Genomic DNA, 22,008 nt, shown 5'->3' with positions numbered 1-22,008 from the left:
GACTTAATAGCCACAGCTAGAGGGTGGGCTGCCCCCATCCCTGGCTTAGTTGGAAACCACATTATATAGTTGGAGAGGCAGAGAGAGCCAGGGGCTTTCCTACTACCCACCTAGCTGCTTGGTATCTGCTTTTGCTGGTTTCCCACTGTGAAGCTCAGGCAGCACCCACTGTTTCCAGGACCAGGACTCAGGCTGTACCCCTTGCCTTCCGGACCTCTCCCTTGAATGTCAGCTGTCTCCCATCCAGCCAGCCCTTGTTGTTGGGTCTGCTTCCCAAGCAGGTCATAGCTTCCTCTGGCAGGATGCAGCCCTCATAGGGGTGCACCACTTGGCAAGCTTTGTAAGCAGTACTCAGGCTGGATTCCAGCCCTGATTGACCACCTTGATTTGTGCCCTTGTGCAGTGTATAATCTACACAATTATATATACCTTGTTCCCAAATTCCTAACTCCAGAGGCTGGCTTTTTCTCCTGGCAAGGACCTGAGCATGCCCTAACCAGTCAGGAGAAGAGCCAGCTTGGGCTCCAAGAGACCCGTTAGCTGGAGACAGAAATTTCATTATGGCAGGAGAGAAGCATCGTGTATAACACTCATCTCCAGCTGACCTCAGAGTTAGGCCGGGTCCATCTAGAAATGCTCAGGCAGAAGGAAGAGTAAGTGCGGAAGCCCTGAGGTGAGGGACACATCAGTGTGTCTGGGGAATAGTGAGCAGGCTACAACAGGCCAGAGCAGCAGGAGAGCAGTGAATGAGGGGGACATTGGTCTGCAACACAATGGAGGCAAGGTTGTGTGGGGCCTCGGAGTCCCTTGCAAAGAGTTTTTTTACTGTGAATGAGTTGGGGGCGGGAAGCATTGGAGGATTCTGAGCAGAGGATTGTCTTGATCTGACTTTTTAAAGGAATCACTGTGGCTGCTCTATGGGGAGTAGGTGCCCGGGGCATGAGTAGAAACAGGGCGACAGTTAGGAGATCTTGAAAGCATCCAGAGGAGAGATGCTATGGCTTGAATCAAGATGGAAACCATACAGATGATGAGAAGTAATTGCACTGGGGATGTATGTTTAGGGTGGAGCCAACAGGATTTGATGATACATTGAATATAGGGTAGGAGAGGATAAAGGAGTTAAGAATGCACCAAGGTTTTTGGTCTTGTAAAATGGAAGAGAACGGAAAGTGGGTCTAGGTGTTGTCTGAGATCTTGGCAGCACAGCCATACGCAGTCTCTTTTTTATGGATTTGATTCCAGGCCAAATCTACATCTTTCTCCACCACAGGCCTGCAAAGGGTGACCCTAATGGGCTGCCCACCTCTGTCCCAGAATTGCTGCTCCTGATTTCCTTCTAGAACATCATCCTGGCCTTTTCTGCTCAACTGTTGCTTTATACCTGGATGTTGCCTGATGAATGATCCATCCATCCATCTATCCATCCATCCATCCATCCATCCATCCATCACCAAATACTTTCTGAGAACCTCCCATGTGCAAGACACTGATCTAGACACAAGAGATGCAACATTAATGGAGATGGTCATGGTCACTGCCCTCCCAGAGCTTAAGCTTTCTCTGGACTCTTGTGCTAAGAAAGCACCCATGTACCTACCTGTATACCTAGTTCCATGCCATTTTTAGTTAACCTGCTAATCATTTAGAAGAGACTTCAGGAGGCCCTTGGACTTTACCTCTCCTGTCCTCTCTCATTTCTTCAGCAACCAGTTGCTCAGTTACTGTAGTCACCAGAAGAACTGGAAGCCCTCTGAGACATGCATCTTAGGCACAGAAGTTTTTCAACCCTATTTACAAACCATACATTCCATGGTTTTCTACAGAAGGCTGAGGAGGATATTTGAGAACACTAGTTCCTAGAACTCTTTCCAGCTGTTCACCTGTGTTATCTTGTGATTCCAACTAGCATGGCCCAGGCTGATGGTTGATTAGAACTTGACCATCCATTGGAGAGAAGCCATGACTTACCTCGGAAGAGCCATGTGCAGGCTCTGAAAGGAAGTCCGGTCAGGCAACAGATCATAGTGGAGGTAGGAGGAGGACAATTCAGCTAGGCAGTGCCCAATACCACCGGGATGGGAAACCAAGGAACATTGTCCGTCACTTTAGGACAAGGCCTAATTGCCCAGAGGCCGTCTGTTGGCAGTCAGGCCACAACTTGGGAGATGCCCAGGTGGTGACGTGAACATTCACGCATGGCCTTGAACTGCCCATGGGTTTGGGATTTCAAAGGCTCTTCTGAACCATCAACTCATTGCTCCACATGCTGAGGCTTCGAGCATAATTATTCCTCATTTTATAGACAACAAAGCAGGTGCCTAGAGATGAAGCACTTGGGGCCCCTCACAGCTGGGGCAGAGCTGCAAGGATTTCCTGGTCTTCAGTCACATTCCTAAAGCTTCTGCTTCTGCCAAATGGAATCCTGTAGTCCACACTGCCTGGCCATGGGAAGTGCCTTGGATCTACCAAAGGTGGAACCTGGAAATCAGTCCCAAAGCCAACCTCAAGTACTGAGCCCTAACCGTGTGCCGGGCCCTCGGGTGATTATGTTGGTACAGTGTCTCATTTAATCTGCTGTGTGGGATGGGCATCACTATGAGCATCTCCCATTTTGTGGAGGAGATAGAGGCTTAGAAAGATAACATCACACAGCGTCATCTGCTCTCTCCCTGGATTCCATAGATGCTTGATTGCCTCAACCATGAACAGACTAAGAATACCTACTTCAGAGGGGTTTGGTGGAATTACAATGAATTAGAATATGTAAAGTCTCAGAGGGAGCCTGGCACATAGTAGGCCTCAATCTATATTTATGTCTACCCAACCCCCACAGATTCTGGGGAATCCAAACCATGGGGGGGGGAGGGGGCGCGGTCTAGAGAAGAAAAGGCATTCTTACCCAAGTGACCATTCGTGATTTGAAGGGGCCAGCTAGCAGGGCTCATGGGAAAAGGGGTGGGTGGCCTGTAGCGCTGCCAGACTGAGCCAATTAAAATACAGAATGCCCAGGTAAATTTTAATTTAATTCTAATTTCAGATAAACAACACATAATTTTTTAGTTAAGTATGTCCCAGCTGGCACACCTGTATTTTATCTGGCAAAAAATATGGGCTGCAGATCAGACTGGGGCCTATTGCTGGTCTGTCCTGGAGCCCAGCAGCTTCGTTTTGGGTTCTTAAGATGAGATGAGATGCTGGAGGAGCAGGGCAGGCAGAGTTGGGCTTGCAGGCACCACCTCCTCAAGGTGCTCTGCTGGGCCCAGAGGTTTCACAAAAGAGTAATTGACGAGTAATTATCATCTGTTAGAAGCTCCCAGTGCAAGCCTTTTCAGCATAGAAGTGGATTCTAGTTCTTAAAAGGATTTGCAGACTTGAGCAAATGCCTTTCCTAATCAGTACAAATTGTTCCTTTAAGCAGGAAAGAGCTGTGGGCCCATCCTTTCTCCTTCCAGTTAATGAGAGTCAGCACCATTTCGGGGGTCTGGACTCTCACTCTTCCCTCTGGGGTGCTGGGTGACGGTGGTGGAGGAGGTGGGGCTGCTGTTGAGGGTAAGTGAGAGGCGTCTTGTGATGGTCCTGCCCATTAGGCTCAGGACTGGAGCCAGCTGACTTAAGTAGAAACCCTGCCTTTTATAAGCTGCGTCCCAAAGGACAAGTCCCTAATCCCTTCAGACAGTTTTCTCACCTGTAAATGGAATAATGACCATTCCTACGCTACTTCACAGATCTGACCTGGCTATCAAATAGGAGAATGTGTGTCATCAGGCTTCCCTGATGGGAAGACCCTCACCCTCCGCAGGCCTGCCTCCCCACTGCCCCATCACCTTCATTTCCAGGACCTCTGGAAACAGACTTGCACTCAAACCAGCAAGAGTTGACAAAAACAGAATGAAAACCCCAAACCGCTTGATTCTATATTTACATTCCTCTTCTCCTTCTCCCAAGTGCCTGTGGCCCAACTGTGTTTGTCCCTTTGGGTCCCCATCTCAGTTTCAGTGCAGAAGTACATTTGTGTGTTGATGTCATGTCCGAGCTATTCTGACGGTCTCCAATTTCCAGTTTTGTCACCAGGACCTCTTTCCCACTCCATCTGTCCGTCTGTCCATCTGTCTGAGCTCCGCCTTGCCCACACTCACAGCCGCTCGTTCCTGCCTGGTCTCCGCCATGCTTTCCTCATCTGTGTCCCTTTGCTCAGGCAGAGGGTGGGAACAAAGAGAGGCTGGAGCTTCGAATGCAGTCCCGAACCTAGGGACCCTTTCTAATCAGCGAGGCTGGAACCCCTGCAGGACTGTTCGGTTTGCTTCGTAAACTCTGCTGACCAGAGTCTTTCTAGTAATCCTGCTGAGAGTCCTGGGCGGTCCAGAGTGAAATTCGGTCTATTGGCTCTGCTTCAGCATAAACGGGACAGGAGAGGGAAGGCGGAGTGGAGAAAGGAGAGAGTGAGCAGGAAGCTTCTGCATTAGGATGGGTACACTTACCCTCCCAAAGAGAGGGGACACTTGACCAGGAAATTAGACTAAAGTCATTCTAAATCTGATAAAGAGTGTAAATGACAGAACGTCCTAAGAAAATGCATAAATGAATTCATTTACAGGAGAGAATAAGACTGAGGGAAGTCCTGAAGGGGATGGCCTGCTCCCTCCTCCAACTCGAAGCCCCGCCTGAGACTGATTCTGAGGTCTTAGCATTTTGCCCTCCATCTCCCGGGATGGAGAGCGGAGCGTTAGCAATGGAGCCCAGGAGGCTAACTTCATCTGTGCAAAGCCCTCACGGTTTATGTCCATCGCTGCGTCGGAAACTCTCATAACTCTGTGAGGTGGGCAGGGCCAGAATTATCATGATGATTACTCCTGATTTCCAGAGTTGGAAACTGAGGCCCAGTTTCCTGTGATCATCCACTTAGTGAGCAGTAGAGCTGGGACCAGAACCGGTGCCTATCCCACTCCCCCCAGGCCGCTCGCCCAGGACCCATTCACATTTTCACATTTTTCTTCATGTGGTATTGCTGGCTTGACCTCATTTTAGACATTGAGCTTTTACTGAAAAGAAGGCTTCCTCAGAGGTTTAGCAGGGGCCTGGCGTTGTTCAGATTGAGATTCTACTGAAATTTATCAAGCGCCACCTGAGTGTGGACACTGGGCGGGGCATTTTCACAGACATTTAATACTCACCGTGACTCCAGGAAGTGGTGTGGTCATCCCATTCTACAGACGGGCCTCAGAGAGGCGGGGGAAGCTTGCTCAGGGTTGTGCAAAAGTTAAGGGGCAAAGCCAGGATTCAGAGGCACTTTGCATTTTCCCTCACACTCACCCAACTAGATCTGCATCCCGGAAAGAAAGCCAGGCATTATCCTAAGAAATACTTATTTACATATTCAAGGAACAAAGAGATGTTCGCACGTACAATAAAATTCAAACCTTACCATGGCCCAGAAGGCTCTGAAGGACCTGGCCCCTGTCTGCCTTTCCAAATGCATCTCTTATTCCTCTTTCCCCATTCAAGACACTTGGCAGCTCTGAATTTCTTTTTGCCTTCTTTTCAGCATTTGACACTTGCGATACTCTCTCCCTGGAACCCCCCTTTCCCCGAAATATTTGCATGGATGGCTCCTTCTTATCAATTACTTGTCAACTCACATGATATCTTCTGAAGGGGGCCACCCTGTCTACACTCGTGCCACCATCCCAAATTGCCACCTAGCCTATTAACCAATCTTATTTTTGAAAATATCTTCTTGTCTGAAATTATCTTACTAATTTTTCACTTGTTCACTGTGTGTCTCCCTTAACTAGAGTGTAATGATCTTGTCTACCTTGACACCTACTTTATTCCAGTACCTAGAATAGTGCCTAACACACAGTAGGTGCCCCAAAAAGATTCGTTGGATAACTTTCTGAATGGGTGAGAGTTCATGTCTTGGGACAATGTTATTCCTGATCCGCCTCTTGACCACGGCTATTCTTAGTCACGAGAGAATTTGTTTTCTTTCTTAACAAACCTCATTAAAATCAGTCTTGCCTCCAAAGTAGGTGTCACTGTAAACAGGTGGTTTAATGAAGGGAACCATGTGAATGTGCTGGGGAGCCTGGATTACTCACAATGCCGTCTCTCGCTGGCCTGGAAGGAGAGGGAATGCGTAAATAGGTGAGGGGCCCTCAGGAAGATCCATCCTGCTTTCTGCAATAATGTAAAAAGAAAACTTTCAAATATCACAATTTGCAAATGAAGACCTTTAAAATAATAGGACGGCAGCTCGGAATGGGGTTATTAGGATAATGCGATGTTTAAGTGGGCGCTTTCCCTCTCAAGGACCTGCCTGAATTCTGCTGAGCTCATTCCACTAGAGACCTCAGAGAGATCAGTGATGACTTTTATTAAAGTCAAACCAATACCTGTATTCGCAGCCGCCTGGAGGAAATTTCTTTCTGTAACTCTGATTGAAGTTTAATGGGAACTACACAAAGAAAATTTACTTAACCTCCTCACCCATCTCTTCCACGGTGGAAGTCTGTTCATCGCATGCTCTGCTCCCAGGAGACACTATCAAAGATAGCACTTCTCAATTTCATAATATTTTTCAGAGTAAAAGAGGGAAGACAGCGGCAGACCCCAGCTACTCTGGAATACCATGTCGCCGACGTCTGATTTCACCTACAGGAACAATGCAGACGTTTTCTCAAAGGGTTGCACATTAGTATCTTGCAGACTACAAAATAAAAGGCATATGAACTACTAAGAAATGGTGTTACACGCATGTGAAAGTACCCGGATGGAGTCCTGGCTGATATGCTCCTGATTAGTTCATACTGCTGGCAGACCTCAGCTGGCAGCACGTGGGGCCAGACAGGCACCTGCTCCTACGCAGAAAATAAAAACCGTGAGTGGCACCTTTCATTCCAGAGAGACTCAGACAACGCATTATTAACAGTAATGCATGGTATTACTGTAGTATTTTAAAGATGGAAAGGACTAAGAAACTCACATTTTTCTTATGAAATTTACACACGTACGAAACAGTATATAAAAACCTAAATGGGCAACTTCTATAAAATATTAAATAGTGAATACCTATGTAACCATCACCGAAGTCAAGGAGTAGGATGTTGCAAAGGCCCAAGGCCCACTGTGAACCCATTTCTGCTCATGATGGCTTTTTGCCGTTCGGCTTTCATCGTAAGTGCTTGTTCCCTTTATTTGATAACATTCCCAGACAATATAGTTTAGTTTTACCGAACCAAACATCGTACAGGATGTATTCCTTTGTGTCTGGCTACTATTGCTCAGTATTTTGTTTTCAAGATTCTTTCATGAGTCTTGAAAGAAGATGGTTAGACGTATACAGAGGTCTTTTGCTTTGCTGTTTGATATTCCGTGGATGCACGTACTACAATCCATTTATTGAGTTTCCTGTTGATGGACATTTAGGTTTGGGTTGTTTCCAGTTTGGGCGATTACCAACAATACTGCAGTAATATTCTTGTAGCCATATCTTGGCACACATCTGCATGAGTTTCTCTAGCAGGAGTTGACAAACTATGACCCTTGGACTAAATTGGGCCCATCGCTTGTTTTTGTAAAGTTTTATTGGAATATAGCCGCGTCCACTTGTTTACATATTGTCTATGGCTGTTTTTAGGCTGTAAATGCAGAGTTGAGTAGTTGCGACAGAGACTACATGGCCTGCAAAGCTGACAATACTCACTATCTGGCCCTTTTCAGAAAAAATTTACTGACCCCTCTTCTAGGGCATACGCTTGTGAGGGAATTGTATGGTGATAAGGTTTGCATACTTTCAACCCTACTACATACCGCCAATTTTTTTTCAGCAAACTTCTTTTTACCACTTTTAGCATCTTATTATGAAAAGATTGCTTCAAATTTTAATATTGCATATTCAGGATATGGTATTACTGTACAACTTCAGGGTTTCATCAAAAAGGATGAAAAACCACAGAGTATTCTAACTACACTCCCTGCTAAATCTCAGACATGGCTGAACACTTAATGGAAAATAAGGCTTGTATATTTAGCCTTATATGGCCCACCAGTTCTTACAAGTTCTGATCAGAAATTCTCATCTTCTGATCTGCTTGGTGGGGTTGCCAATCCCTTACCATTTTAGTGTACTTTCTATATTTCAGATGGCTGCTATTACACTCACGTCTTTGAGGGTCCTACATAAACTTGTTTAGAACCTTGTGAGCCATTAGACCCAGTGGCCATTAAGTCTGAAGATGCACAAGTCTCAGTTATAAAAAGTTAAAGAAATACCCTAGTTTTTTTAGAACTGGAGGCAGAGAGTTTCCTTTCTTAACTAATCTTTTCTTCACCATCTTCAAAAGTTTCTTCTCTATCGTTCCCTGTAGTTTCCTCACACTGCTGGTATTCCAACACAAGATCACTGTGTCATTTTCTACTTTGTGAATTCCACTCCAACCATTCCTTCTCCTATAAACCAGTGGAGGAAGACCTGGTGACCATCACAGAAAACTGCTCCCAGATGTGTTTTAAAAGCTCACGAATAGTGGTGCTACTGCCCACGAGCATGGCTGCCAGCTTGAGGCCCCGAGAAGGGATTCCTCACACGACCGTCTGCAGGCCCTGAAGAAGGAGCCCCATACCGCCACCTTGATGCTGTTGGGAGCCACTCCGCAAAGTAGCTCTGTTCCTGCTCCAGAAGCATCTGCTCTTCCACCTCCTGCACAGACATGGGGCCCTGGAAGGCAGTCACCACAGGGAGGGTGAGCCCACGTCTCAGCTCATGGGCTGCCAACCTGTGCTTATCATGGAACATTTGCTGAATGAGTTGTAGCTCTGTGAGGGCTCTATATCGCCTCTAGCTCTCAACTGAGCAAAATTGGCATGAAGAGTTTGTTTTTCTCTCCTTAAAAGAAATCGAGAGGTGGGCAACCTCAGGCTAGTGCGGTGGCTTAATCCTCATCAGGGACTCAGACTTCTTCATCTTTCTACTCCTCCATCCTTAGCCTTAAACTGGGGCTTTAGCCACCAACTCTGCACTCCAGGTGGCGGATAGAAGGAAGGCAGGGAGGGCAAAAAAGTGCATTCCAGCTGCCTCCCTCCTTTGTAAGAGCTTTCCAGGAATTCAACGCAACAACTTCCACTTGAGTCTCTTTAGCCAGGACTTAGACTGAGGCTATTCCTACCGTAAAGGGAGGTGAGAGGTACATTCTTTTCTTGTGCACATTACCACACTAATAAAACCGCAAAGGAGATAGTGGCGTTTGGATGGGAAAATCACAGTCTCCACCACATGGAGGGACGTCACAGCACCAGGGCAAGAGCACAGCTGAGCCTGCCACTGGGGTCAGTGATGTCAGGAATGGGGGCAGCTGCTCTCTCTTCATCTCCTTTCCAGGGGACATATGGTTCTTGCTTTGTACTCCTCTCCTGCTAGCCTGTTTCTTCTGCTGCCTTTGTGAATTCTACTCCCTATAACTTCAGTATGTGTGGGATAAAGCTACTCTATCCTCAGCTGTACATTTCAACTCAAATTCCCATCACTACCTACCAAGTGCTGACTCTTCTTTAAATTCTGGAGTAAAGTGGTTTGATTGGCCCATGGCTGGCCTTGGGACAAGTATCCAGCTCTGGGCCAAACACGTATTGGGGAAAAGGGAGGGCAAGAACGTGCATAACATGAGATAGCCCTTTTGAGATTGGGCAGGCTCTCCCAAACTGTCTCTGGGCAAGGTAAGTAATGACACAGTGTAGTTGTGTACCTTTGGTGGCAATGATTATTAGAAATTTTATCGTATTCTGTCTCAAACCTCCACATAGTAGAAATATCTAGTTATTTTAAGGTTGTTAGTAGAAAGTTCACTTAAAATTAGTTCTAGGTTTTAAAGTTGGTGAGGTCTGGAAACTTCCATTTGGAGGATCATGAAAAGTGTCTGCTTCTAGAGGGAAAGAGGAATTTTTTATTAAGACCCTCCTTTTGTTCTGAGAAAAGCCATTAAAGAAAGGCCTTTCAGTCTATATTCTTAACCACACACTATATTGCAGATGTAAGGCCAGTAGATATGCTCCACGGTTCTCGGGTAAGCACTGAGCCACTGCCGTGGTCCAAACGTACACTGAGATGTTGAGTCTTCTGTACTGTGCTGTAGATTAGTTGTACTTTAGCAGGACCAGGCCCTTGTGGAGAGATTATTTTTCTAAAAATAACGTTCAGGGCCCAACCCCTTGGCTGAGTGGTTAAAGTTCTGTGCACTCTGCTCTGGTGGCCCTGGTTCATGGGTTCAGATCCCAGGTGTGGACCTACTCCACTCATCAGCCATGCTGTGGAGGCATCCCACATACAAAGTAGAGGAAGATTGGCACAGATATCAGCTCGAGGTTAATCTACCTCAGACAAAAAAAGAAGAGGAAGATTATCAATGGATGTTAGCTCAAGGCGAATCTTCCTCACCAAAAAATAAATAAAAATAAAAATAAAATCTAAAAGGACTAACCAGCAATGTCTTCACTCGTTTCTTGGGAAATATGTGTGCATTTTTTTCAAATACGTGCTACTGAGGTCATGAGCCTATGTTCAACCAGGAGAGATGTGCATGTCTTATGTTCTTTTTGCCTCATGCAGGAGGTAAAGAACTGGGAAATGGAACTGGAGGTGGTTTGGTGTAGTCTTTGGGGAATATACTGTTGACCATGTGACTGCCTGTCAGGCCATAGAGCCCAACCTTGCCCTTGGAATAGACATAGTGTATCTGGTTTGCAAGACTTACAGTTTCTCAGTCTCCTGTGAAGGAAATGAGGTGGGCTTTGGATTGGGGGAAAAAAGATCTCACAGTCTTTCCAGGGCCTGCAGTCCATGGAGAAGGACATGGTCAAAGTGGCCTCCCACCTGTGGAGGTAAGCCAACCCACAATATGGCACTAGTTCTGGAGCGAGAAGCAAGAGATGGCAGGGGTGATATGAGCTCAACGAGGGCACAATTGATGGACCCTAGGGATAGGCATATCTGACATCCAGTTTCAACTTTTCCTTTGCTTTTGTTAACCTTACACATGTTCCTTCCACTCCCCCCAGCCCCCTCCCTTACTGTACCGAGTGTTCTTTGGGGAAATTAGTGAAAGGTTTTGTACCCAGACTTGGAGCAAAGCAGTAAAGAACAACTCAGAGCAGCACAGAGGAAGAGGCACAGAACAGCAAAAGATGACCTGAGAGGAGACTCTAGTCAGAGGTGACAAGCAATAACTACTATTATTTAAATATCTTTAAAAGATAATCGACTGTTTAAAGGAAAAATAATAATAATGTATTGTGAGGTATGATGTAGAAGTCGCTTGCATGACAAAAGCTGGAAGAGGGAGAAATGGAAGTATACTTGTAAGGGTCTTATCTATATGTGTAGCAGTATACCTTTTGAAGATAGAATGTAGTAAGGTAAAGATGTATGCTATAAATGCTAAAGCAACTACTAATATAACACAACAAAGAGCTACAGCTAATAAGCCAACAAAGGAGATAAAAGGAATCATAAAAACATACTCAATTAATTCAAAAGAAGGCCGAAAAAGAACAAGGGAACAAAGAACAGCTGGGAAAAATAGAAAAAAATAGATAATAGATTGAAAGCCAATTATGTAAATAAAAACACTAAATTTATAAACGTTCTATACACTTCAGTTAATAGGCAGAGATGATCACATTAGATAAAAAAACAAGATTTAATTATATGTTGCCTATAAGAAAGCCACTTTGAATATAAAGACATAAATAGGTTAAAAATAAAAGGAGTGACAAAGATACACCATGCTAACAGTAATCAAAAGAAAGTTGGAGTGGTTATATTAATATCAAAGTATATTTCAGAGCCAAAAATGTTACCAGGAATAAAGAACATTATTTCATAATGATAAAAGAGGCAATTTATCAAGAAGACATAATAATCCTAAATGCTTATGCACATAATAAAAAAGCAACAAAATATTTGAAGTAAAAACTGATACAACTTCAAGGAGAAATAGACAAATCCATAATAATAGTAAAAGATTTCAATACTCCTTTCTCAATAATTGTTAAAACAATAGACAGAAAATCAGTAAGGATATAGAAGACTTGAATAGCATTATCAATCAACCTATTAACATTTATAGAACATTCGACCCAATAACCAAAGAATATACATTCTTTTCAAGTGTGCTTGGAACATTCACCGTGATGGACCACATTCTGGACCATAAAACAAGTCTCATTAAATAGATTTAAAACAATTCAAGTCACCCAAGTATTTTCTCAGACCACAATTGAGTTAAAAATCAGTAACAGAAAGATATATTGAAAATCTCCAAATATTTGGAAGTTAAATAACATACTTTAAATAACCAATAGCTCAAAGAAGGAAAAAAAAGGAAATTAGTATTTTGACTTAAATATAAATAAAAATGTACCATTTCAAAATTATGGGATCCAGCTAAAGCAGTTCTTAGAGGGAAATTTATAACGTCAAACTCCTATATTAAAAAGAGGAATAGGCTGGGGGCTGGCCCTGTGGCCGAGTGGTTAAGTTCATGTACTCCACTGCAGTGGCCCAGGGTTTTGCCGGTTCGGATCCTGGGTGTGGACATGGCACCGCTCATCAGGCCACACTGAGGTGGCATCCTACATGCCACAACTAGAAGGACCCACAACTGAAAATATACAACTATGTACTGGGGGACTTTGGGGAGAAAAAGGAAAAATCACAAAAAAAAAAAAAAAAAAAGAATGGTCTCAAATCAATGGCCTCAGCTTCCACCTTAAGAAAGTGGAAAGCAAAGAGTAAATGAAACCCAAAGGAAGTGGGAGAAAGGAAATAACAAAAATCAGAGTGGAAATCAATGAAACAGAAAACAGAGAAAATCAACAAAACCAAGAGCTAGTTCTTTGAGAAGATCATAAAACTGATAACTCTCTAGCCAGAATGATCAGAAAAAGAGACAAGACACACCTTCACTGGTTATCAGAAAAATGCAAATTTAAACTACAATGAGATATGCTACAGGTCTATTGGAATGTCTAAAAAGACTTACCATAGAAGTATTGGCAAAAATGTGGAACAACTGGAACCCTCATAGGCTGCTGATAGAAACATAAAATGGAAGAACCACTTTGAAAACAGTCGGCAGTTTCTTAAAAAGTTAAACATTCACCTACCATATAAACTGCCACTCCATTTGTAGGTGCTCAGTGGAAATGAAAGCACACGTCCATACAAAGACTTGTGTATAAATCTTCATAGCAGCTTTATCTGTAATAGTCAAAAACTGGAAACATCCCAAATGTCCACCAACAGGTTAATGAATAGACACATTTCTGTATAGTAATAGAGTAGAATATACTCAGCAATAAAAAGGAATGAAATATTGATACATGCAAGAATATAAATGAATCTCACAATAATTATATTGAATGAAAGAATTCAGACAACAACAACAAAAGAGTGCATATGATGTTATTTCATTTATATAAAGTTCTAAAAATGAAAACTAAATTATAGTGACAGTAAGCAAATCAGTGGTTGCCTGAGAATGGGAGGTAGGCAGTGAGGGACAGACCAGGGGGTTATAGAGGGGGAACAGGGCAACTTCAGGGGATGATGCATATGTTCATTTTCTGGATTGTGGTGATGGTTTCACAAGTGTATACCATCATCAAACTTAAATTGTACACTATAAACATGTCATTTATTGTATGTCAGGTGTTCCTCAATAAAGATGCTAAATGCTTGAAAATATCAGAAAAAATGAGTAGATTTGAAGAACCAAAGAGAAACCTAAAAATGAAAAATAAGAATCAGCGAACTGAAAGAGAGAACTGAAGACATTATCTGGAATGCAGCAGAAACAGCAGACGGAAAAACCAGGCAAAAAGATAAAATATATTAAACAAAAGTTAGATGAAATCTACATATTCCTAGAAAACATAACTTATCAAGAAGAAATAGAAACCTGAATAATACTGTAATCATGAAAGAAACTTGAATGAATAGTTAAATCTTCCCATAAAGAAAATCCTAGGTTCAGAAGGTTTTATCATGAGATCTACTAAACATTCAAGGGAACAAATAATTCCAGTCTTACATAAGCATTCCAAAGTGTCAAAAAAAGGAAGTAGTTTCTACTTGGCTTATGAAGTTGACATAATGATAATACTAAAACCTGACAAAGACAGCATGTGAAAGGTAAATTACAGATTAGTCTCATTCATGAACCACAAATGCAAAAATCTTAAAGCATTAGCAAGTAGCATCCAGCAATGTGTATAATGATAACACATTTGACCGAGTTGGGTTAATTCCAGGAATTCAAGGTTGGTTTAATACAAGAAAAGATGTTTTCATGTATTCACAACTACAATGTAAAAAGAAACTGATCAGCTAGGAAAATCCATTTTTGTCCTCCTGCTGTTTCTTCTTCCAGCTGTCATATGGACATACAGCTGTAGCTCCCGCAAATATCTTGAACCATGAGATGACCTGGAGAAGAAAGCCATACTCTGAGTATTGCAAAGCAGAGAGATAGGAGCCTGAATCCCTGACAGCATCAAGGAGCCACCATACCAGCCTCGGACTACCAACCTTCTGACTTCTTCCATGTGAAAGTGGAATGAAGTCTTAGTTTGCTCAAACTACTGTCGTGCATCAAAAAAATATTTTTTTATTACATTAGCAGAAGCAAATCCTAATGAATTCTGTCACCCGAAGCAGAGGAGTGGAGATGAGAGGTGTCAGAAAAGGCTTCACAAAGCACATGTTGAGTTAGGACTTGAAAAATAAGTAAAATCTTACCAGATGGAAAGGATTAGAAAGGAGGAAGGCGTTCTAGACATGACAATAGCAGTGTGGAAAGGTGCAAGGCATGAAAAAGCATGACTTGTTCAGAAAATAGCAAGATGAGTGTAACGTGTATTTCTTGAATATTCCATTTGGGACTTAGACTTGGGCTAGGACTGGAGCTAAATTGAGCTAGAGGAGAGGAGGGTCACTTTCAGCTTCATTATATGCAAACCAGCACCTCTGGGGGAAGGCAGTGACCTTTTGTGGGAGCTGTGTGAGCAAACAGATATTAGCCAGGCAGGACGCAGCTCAATGAGGGGCAGTGAGTCCTTGACTCGCAAGAAGGTGATTTGAGCTCAAGTCTTTGCCTCCAGAGCTGAGAGTGTGCTTCAGAGAAAAGTGACCACAGCATTCCTTTTCCATGGTAGCTCTGCACAGGCGATCCCGTCTAATCCCCCCGCACCTCCAGGGTGGTGTCCCCAGCAATAAAGTTCCTGAGAAAGGAAGTCTCTATAGAGGAATGGAGCAAAGGGCTGTTCACCTGTATTTTTGATGATTCAAGTTGCGTAACAGTTTTTCCTTAAGGATCAGGAAGCTTTACAGGAAACCAGACCCAATGGCATGTAATAGCACAATGCCATATACATTCCAATTTTCCTGAAACAGTCATGGCATAATTATTAAGTGTCCCTTTTCAATCTCAAAAGTATCCTGCTTTGGATAAAAGTTTTATAATCCCCCTACTCACTTGTGTGAGGACTTTATAAGAGAATTGTCATACCTTTGCTATTGCTTTCTGTCATTTGGAGAAAAACAAATCACTACCATTCCCTTTCCCTCCAAAGAAATTTGGGAATCAGAGAGAAATTTGGGGCGATGTATTATTTGATCGTAATATTTAAGACAGAGACACTCAAGAGGGAGGAAACTACTCCTATAGCATAATAAGACTAGAGGTATTTTGTAAAGAATAGGGTCAAAGTTATAGTGACAGGAAGAATACGGATTTCTCAGGTGAGACGAGGCTGTGTGGTCTTTGGAAGAAGAGCGAAACTTGCCAGAGGAAGATGTGGTTGCCTTTGGTCATTCAAGAGAAAACTAGCCACAGGCCTCACTGGTGGAGAGAGACTGAATGATGGTTTTAAGATCTCCTTTCTCCTCTGCTTCCCCACCACCAAGATGATAAGAGGAAGAGGGCCCCAGTCCCTCCATCAGTGCCAACAGGAACCTGGGCAGTGGGGACTTCTCCTCAGAATCTCCCACCAACAGTGGCTAAAGTTTAGGCGTCTGATTTACAAGGCACAAACTGGATGGGGATTATTACGCTGTTTTCCAGATGGAGATCTTGCAACTCAGAAGATACGTTGACTTGCTCCCATGATAGAGTTTGTAGACCTTGAGCTTAGGAGATTCCTCAGTGAAGAGATAAGATAGTTAAAGAGACTCCAAGTTCCCGATAGAAAATCTGAGAAATGGCAGGAAGAACTGGGATTTTTAGCCTCAAGACAAAGGAGACTTGGAGGCACAGGATATGATCTCTGTCACCAAATCCCTGATGGGGTGCCACATGGGAAAGAAATTATCCTATATATAGGATGGACCCAGAGAGCAAAGCAAGGACTAATGAAAGGAAGATAAAAGGAAGCAGATGCCAATTCAACTTAAAGAGAAGGAAAATAACATTTCCTGAATATTTATCTATGCCAGGCATTTTAGATGTATATTCCTATTTAATTCTCACACGGGTGAAAAAAAACCCTAGGAAGTAGACATTATCCTCATTTTAAAAAGAAAGAACCAGGAGACTTCCAACTTAGGATAATGGCAGAGTAGTTGTATTGTGCTATCTTACCGATATTAATTATAAAGTCTAGATGAAATAGAAAAAAAGTGAACTGTTGGAAGGGATTGGAAGGTGACCAAAATCAGGCAGAAACTAGAGCAGATTTAACTCTTGAAAGGAGAAAATCACACTGGGTAACATCCATTTACCAAGCTTTTCCTCTGAGGCTGTCCTCCTCTGCGTGGTATGCTAAGCACTTCAGAGAGAGATCAGGAAGAAAGTTTCAGTGGTATTGACACGAGGAGTCAGAGGATGAATGTTGGGACTTTCAGAGCAGTTGAAAATTGAAGGGGGAAATCTCAGAAAGGAAGGTGCCATAGAGAGAAGAGCCGCCAGACTGCATGTACACCCTACTCCACTTCTTGGCTGACACCTAAACCCTGAACGTGTGGGTAAGACTCCAAGAAGCTTATGGCGAAAACAATAGCTAGAATTCTGAAAAAAAAAAAAAAAAAAAAGCAAAATAACTGAGCAGAGGGTTCAGAAGCTGACCACCGTGGAGGCAGTTTAAAGTTTGAATCCCACCAAATGAGAAGGCCTTGGTAAGTACCTCAAGCTTTCCTTTGACACCCCAGAAAGGGCACACCCTAGGATTAAATATCACATCCCAGGATTAAGGGATTCACTCTAGGCCTAATGGAAAAGCCAAATTAGACTTACCCTAACAAATCCTAAAATCAAGCCCCCAAAAGACCAAGGGGATCCAGTGGTAATTTACCTGCTCACTAGAACAGAACACAATACTCTTCAGAGAAAGATAACAGAATGCAGAGCTCTGTATGTACAATTACAATTTTTGGAAAACTATTAGACATGTAAAGAGACAGAAAAATGTAACTCAGTGAAGAGAAAAGTCCTGTTGACCAGGACTCCAAAGTTCTTATTTCCTTACTAGCTGTTCCCACCAAGTCAGGGGAGGAGATCACAATCAAGGTAGTACAAGACACCTTTTGCTACTTTTAGGGGAATAAAACTGAATACAACTATCACAGCGATGGAGAAGAGATGCTGTAAATTGCAGAGGGGGTTGAATGGATGTGGGTGTACTATTGGCTCACTTTTAACTTTCTCTTGAGATGTGGTCTTCCAGAACTTCCTTATACAGAAACTGTTATGTTTTTATTGATTTCTTCTTGAAAAGGCTATACGACCCTAACAAATGGTATAGTTGGATTTTTTTTGAGTCTTTGTTTTGCTTTTGGTTTTGTTTTTTATCAGTTAGGTGAATGCTGCTCAGAATGTTTAATTAGGTTTCAACAGTTTTATAGCTGTTTTTTTTTCTGTTTTACTTAAAATTAGCCCACTTAATTCTAATGTAACTCTGAGAGAGAAAATAAATTATATAATTGGGAATGAACTCCTGCCCAATAAAATATAAAGAGTGGCACACACACACATAATTTTTTTAAAAACTGTTAGACATGTGAAGAGACAGAAAAACGTAACCCAGTGAAAAGAAAAATCAGCTGACAAAAACAAAGTGACAAATGAACCAGATACTTAAGTTAGCAGAAGGGAACATTAAAATAAGTGTGATCAATGAATAAATTTATAAGAGAATGTGTATTTAATGTGTGAAGAAATGGAGAATTTGAGAGGAAACATGAATAGTGTAAAGAAAAGAACCAAAAGGAAATTTCTATTACTGAAAAATATGGTATCAGAAATTTAAAAATATTCATTAGAAAATATCATAGTTGATTGGATAAAGAAGAAGACAGGGCCAGTGAACTGGAAGACAGTTCAATAGAAATCATCCAAACTGAAGCACAGAGGGGAAAAAAGGTTGAACAACAACAGAGCCTCAGTGATTTGTGAAACAGCATCAAGTGGCTGAACAAATGAGCAACTCCAGTCTCAGAAGGGGAGGAATGAGAGAAGAGGGCAGAAAAAATATTTGAAGAAATATTGGTCAAATATTTTCCAAATTTGATCAAAAAAAAGAAACCCGTGGATCCAGAAAGCTCGGCACAGCTCAAGCAAGATAAATACAAAGAAAATCGCATATAGGCACATTGCAGTTAAATTCCTGAAAAACACAAATAAATAGAAAATCTTAAAAGCAGCCAGAGATAGCTGATTTCTTATCAGGAACAATTGAGGCCAGAAGACATCGTTAAAATGCTAAAAAAGAAAAAAAAAAAAAAAGAAAAGAAAAGAAAAGAAAAAGAAGGAAAAGAAAAGGAAAAAAATTACCTGTCAACCTAAAATTCTATATGAGGTGAAAATACCTTACAAAAATGAAGATAAAATAAAGATAATTTCAGATAAATGAAAGGCAAGATACTACATCATCGGGAAACCCAACTACAAGAAATTCTAAGGAAAGTTCTTCAAGTTGGAGAGAAATGAGGCTATATGTAAATTCAGACTACAGGAAGGAATGAAGGGTGCTGGAAACGGTAACTGTGTGGAAAAATACAAAAGAAAAATTTTCTTTCTTTTCTTAAATATTTAAAAAGTGAATTGATGAGACTTCCACTTGTGGCCAAGATGAAGTGAAAGGGGACGAATTTAATGTCCTACCTGAAATAAATTTGGAAAACTGGACAAAATATATGAAACACTGGCTCTTCAGACGTTGGACATGAGATAAGCAGTGACGGACTGTGATCCCTAAGTGACAGGAAACAAACACAGCCCTATTATTGACTCAGTTTACTCCCTGGAGAAAATTTCCAGGCAAATACACAGGAAGGCACAATCCTGGCAGCGTCTTGCCATACTGCTGAGTTGAGGAGGCTGAATTGGAGGTCCAGAAAAACCAATCCATCTGGAATTCTCAATGCACTGTATTGAAGACGAGAGCTGAACATAAGGAGAACTTCAGAAAAGTTTCCCTTGAGTATTAAGTTGAATAATCATTAGCATATGTATGTGAGAAACTATCTGAGGCCAAGAAAAGAGTTACCCAAAAAGCTTAGAGGGAACAGTGCCTGCAACTCACACAAGAATGGAAATAACGTGTGTTCCGAATAGCTAGAGTGGAAAACCTCATGAATCATGGGATATCAGTCAGAATAATAAGCAGAGTCTTTCCTCAGTAGTGGGAAAAATTAACCCTAGACTAAAAGCTGCTCTGGTCTCACCTAACTGAGCTTAAAAGCAAGAACCAAAGAAATTAAGCTGTTTCCCATTAACTCAACCACATCCTAAAACAAAGCTCAAGAATACCTTTAGGAATAGAAAAATATGTAGCATCCACCAAGGTAAAATTCACAATAGCTGGCATCCACTAAAAATTCATCAGGCACACAAAGAATCAGAAAATAAAACCCATATTGTGGAGAAAAATCTATCAAAACTAACTCAGAAATGGTACAAATGATGGAATTAATAGACAAGCACATTAAAACAGTTGTTATAACTGTGTTCCACATGTTCAAGAAACTAGAGAAAAGATTGAACATTTGTTAGAGACACAGAAGATATTAGAAACACCCAAAGCAAACTTCTAGAGAAAAAACCCATGTCTGAGTTGAAAAATACAATGGATGGGATTAACAGAAAATCAGACATTTCAGAGGAAAAAGGTAACAAACTTGAAGACACAGCAATAAAACTACCAAAAATGAAGCACACAGAGAAAATGAGTTTAAAAAAACAACAACAGAGCAACAATGACAACTTCAAGTGGCCAAATATACGTGTATTGGGGTCCCCAAAGGAGAGAGAGGACAGAAAAATATTTGAAGAAATGGTTACCAAATGTTTCAAATTCGATGAAAATTGTAAGTCTACAGATTTGAGGAGGTCAATGAACACCAAAACAGGAAATATGAAGAAAACTACACAAATACATATCACAATCAAATTGTTTTAAACCAGTGAGAGATAAAATTTGAAAAGCAGATAGAAAAAAGATACATTACACGTAGGGCAATAAAGATAAGGATGACAACGGATTTCTTGTCAAAAACAATTCAAGCTAGAAGACGGTAGTGCAAAATTTTTCAAGTACTAAAAGAAAAAATCTGTTAGCTAGAATTCTTTACCAAACAAAAATATCTTTAAAAAGTGAAGGCAAAATAAACTCTTTTTTAGGCGTACAAAAGCTGAAAAAATTCATCAGCAGCAGATTGGCAGAATAAGAAATGTAGAAAGAAGTTTTTCAAATATAAGAAAAAAGATGATACCAGATAGCGATCCGGACCTATACCAGAGGTCACCAAACTGTGGCCCATGAGCCACATCTGACCTGCTACCTACTTTTGTAAATAAAGTTTACATGCCCACTCAGTTACGTATTGTGTATGGTTGCTTTCATGCTACAGTGACAGAGCTGAGTAGTTGTGACAAAAGCCACATGGTCTGCAAAGCCTAAAATATTTATTACCTGGTCCTTTACAGAAAACATCTATTGACCCCTAATCTACACAGAGTATTGAGCAGCACAGAAAATGGTATCACATGAGTAAATATAATGACTTTTTTGTTATTTAAATATCTTTAAAAATAATCATCTGTTTAAAGCATAATAACAACATATTATGAGATACGTAAAATATGCAAAAGTGAAGGGCCAGCCCAGTGGTGTAGTGGTTAAGTTCACATGCTCTGCTTTGGCAGCCTGGGGTTCATGGGTTTGGATCCCAGGCGCAGACCAACACACTGTTTGTCAAACCACGCTGTGGCAGCATACTATATACAAAACATAGAGGGAGATTGACACAGATGTGTAGAAGCGAAATGTAGGACAACAAGGCACAAAGGCTGAAAGGGGAGAAATCAAAGTGTACTTATAAGATCCTTATACTGTACATGAAATAGTAAAATATCACTTAAAGTTAGACTGTGGTTAGTAAAGGATATATACTGTAAGCCCTAAAGCAACCACTAAAATAGCACAACAAAGATTTATAGCTAATAATCCAACAAAGGAGATAAAATGAAATCATAGAAAATAATCACACCGAGAGAAGAGAGGAAAGAGGAGCAAAGAACAAGTGGGACAAATCCAAGACAAAGAACAGAACGGTATATTTAAACGCATCCTATCAATAGTCACATTAAATGTAAGTGTTTTAAACACTCCAATTAAAAGGTAGAGATGATCAGATTGGATTAAATAAAGCAAAGCAATATTCGAGCCAGCCCTGATGGCCCACTGGTTTGAGTTCAATGCTCACCTCTTCAGTGGCTGGGTTCACTTCCCGGTCATGGAACTACACACCTGTCTGTCAGTTACCATGCTGTTGCATGGCACAGAAGAACTAGAATTACTTACAACTAGGATATACAACCGTGTACTGGGGCTTTTGGGAGAAAAACAAAAAACAAAGGAAGGTTGGCAACAGATGTTAGCTAAATCTGTCCCTGCAAAAAAAAAGATGTTAGGAGTACAATCAGTAGTATTGATTAAAGAAAAGAAAAGAAAAAGAAG

Source organism: Equus caballus, chromosome 2 (genome assembly GCF_041296265.1).
Source record: "Equus caballus isolate H_3958 breed thoroughbred chromosome 2, TB-T2T, whole genome shotgun sequence".
NCBI classification, from domain to species: Eukaryota; Metazoa; Chordata; class Mammalia; order Perissodactyla; family Equidae; genus Equus; species Equus caballus.
This window is presented reverse-complemented; position numbering follows the sequence as displayed.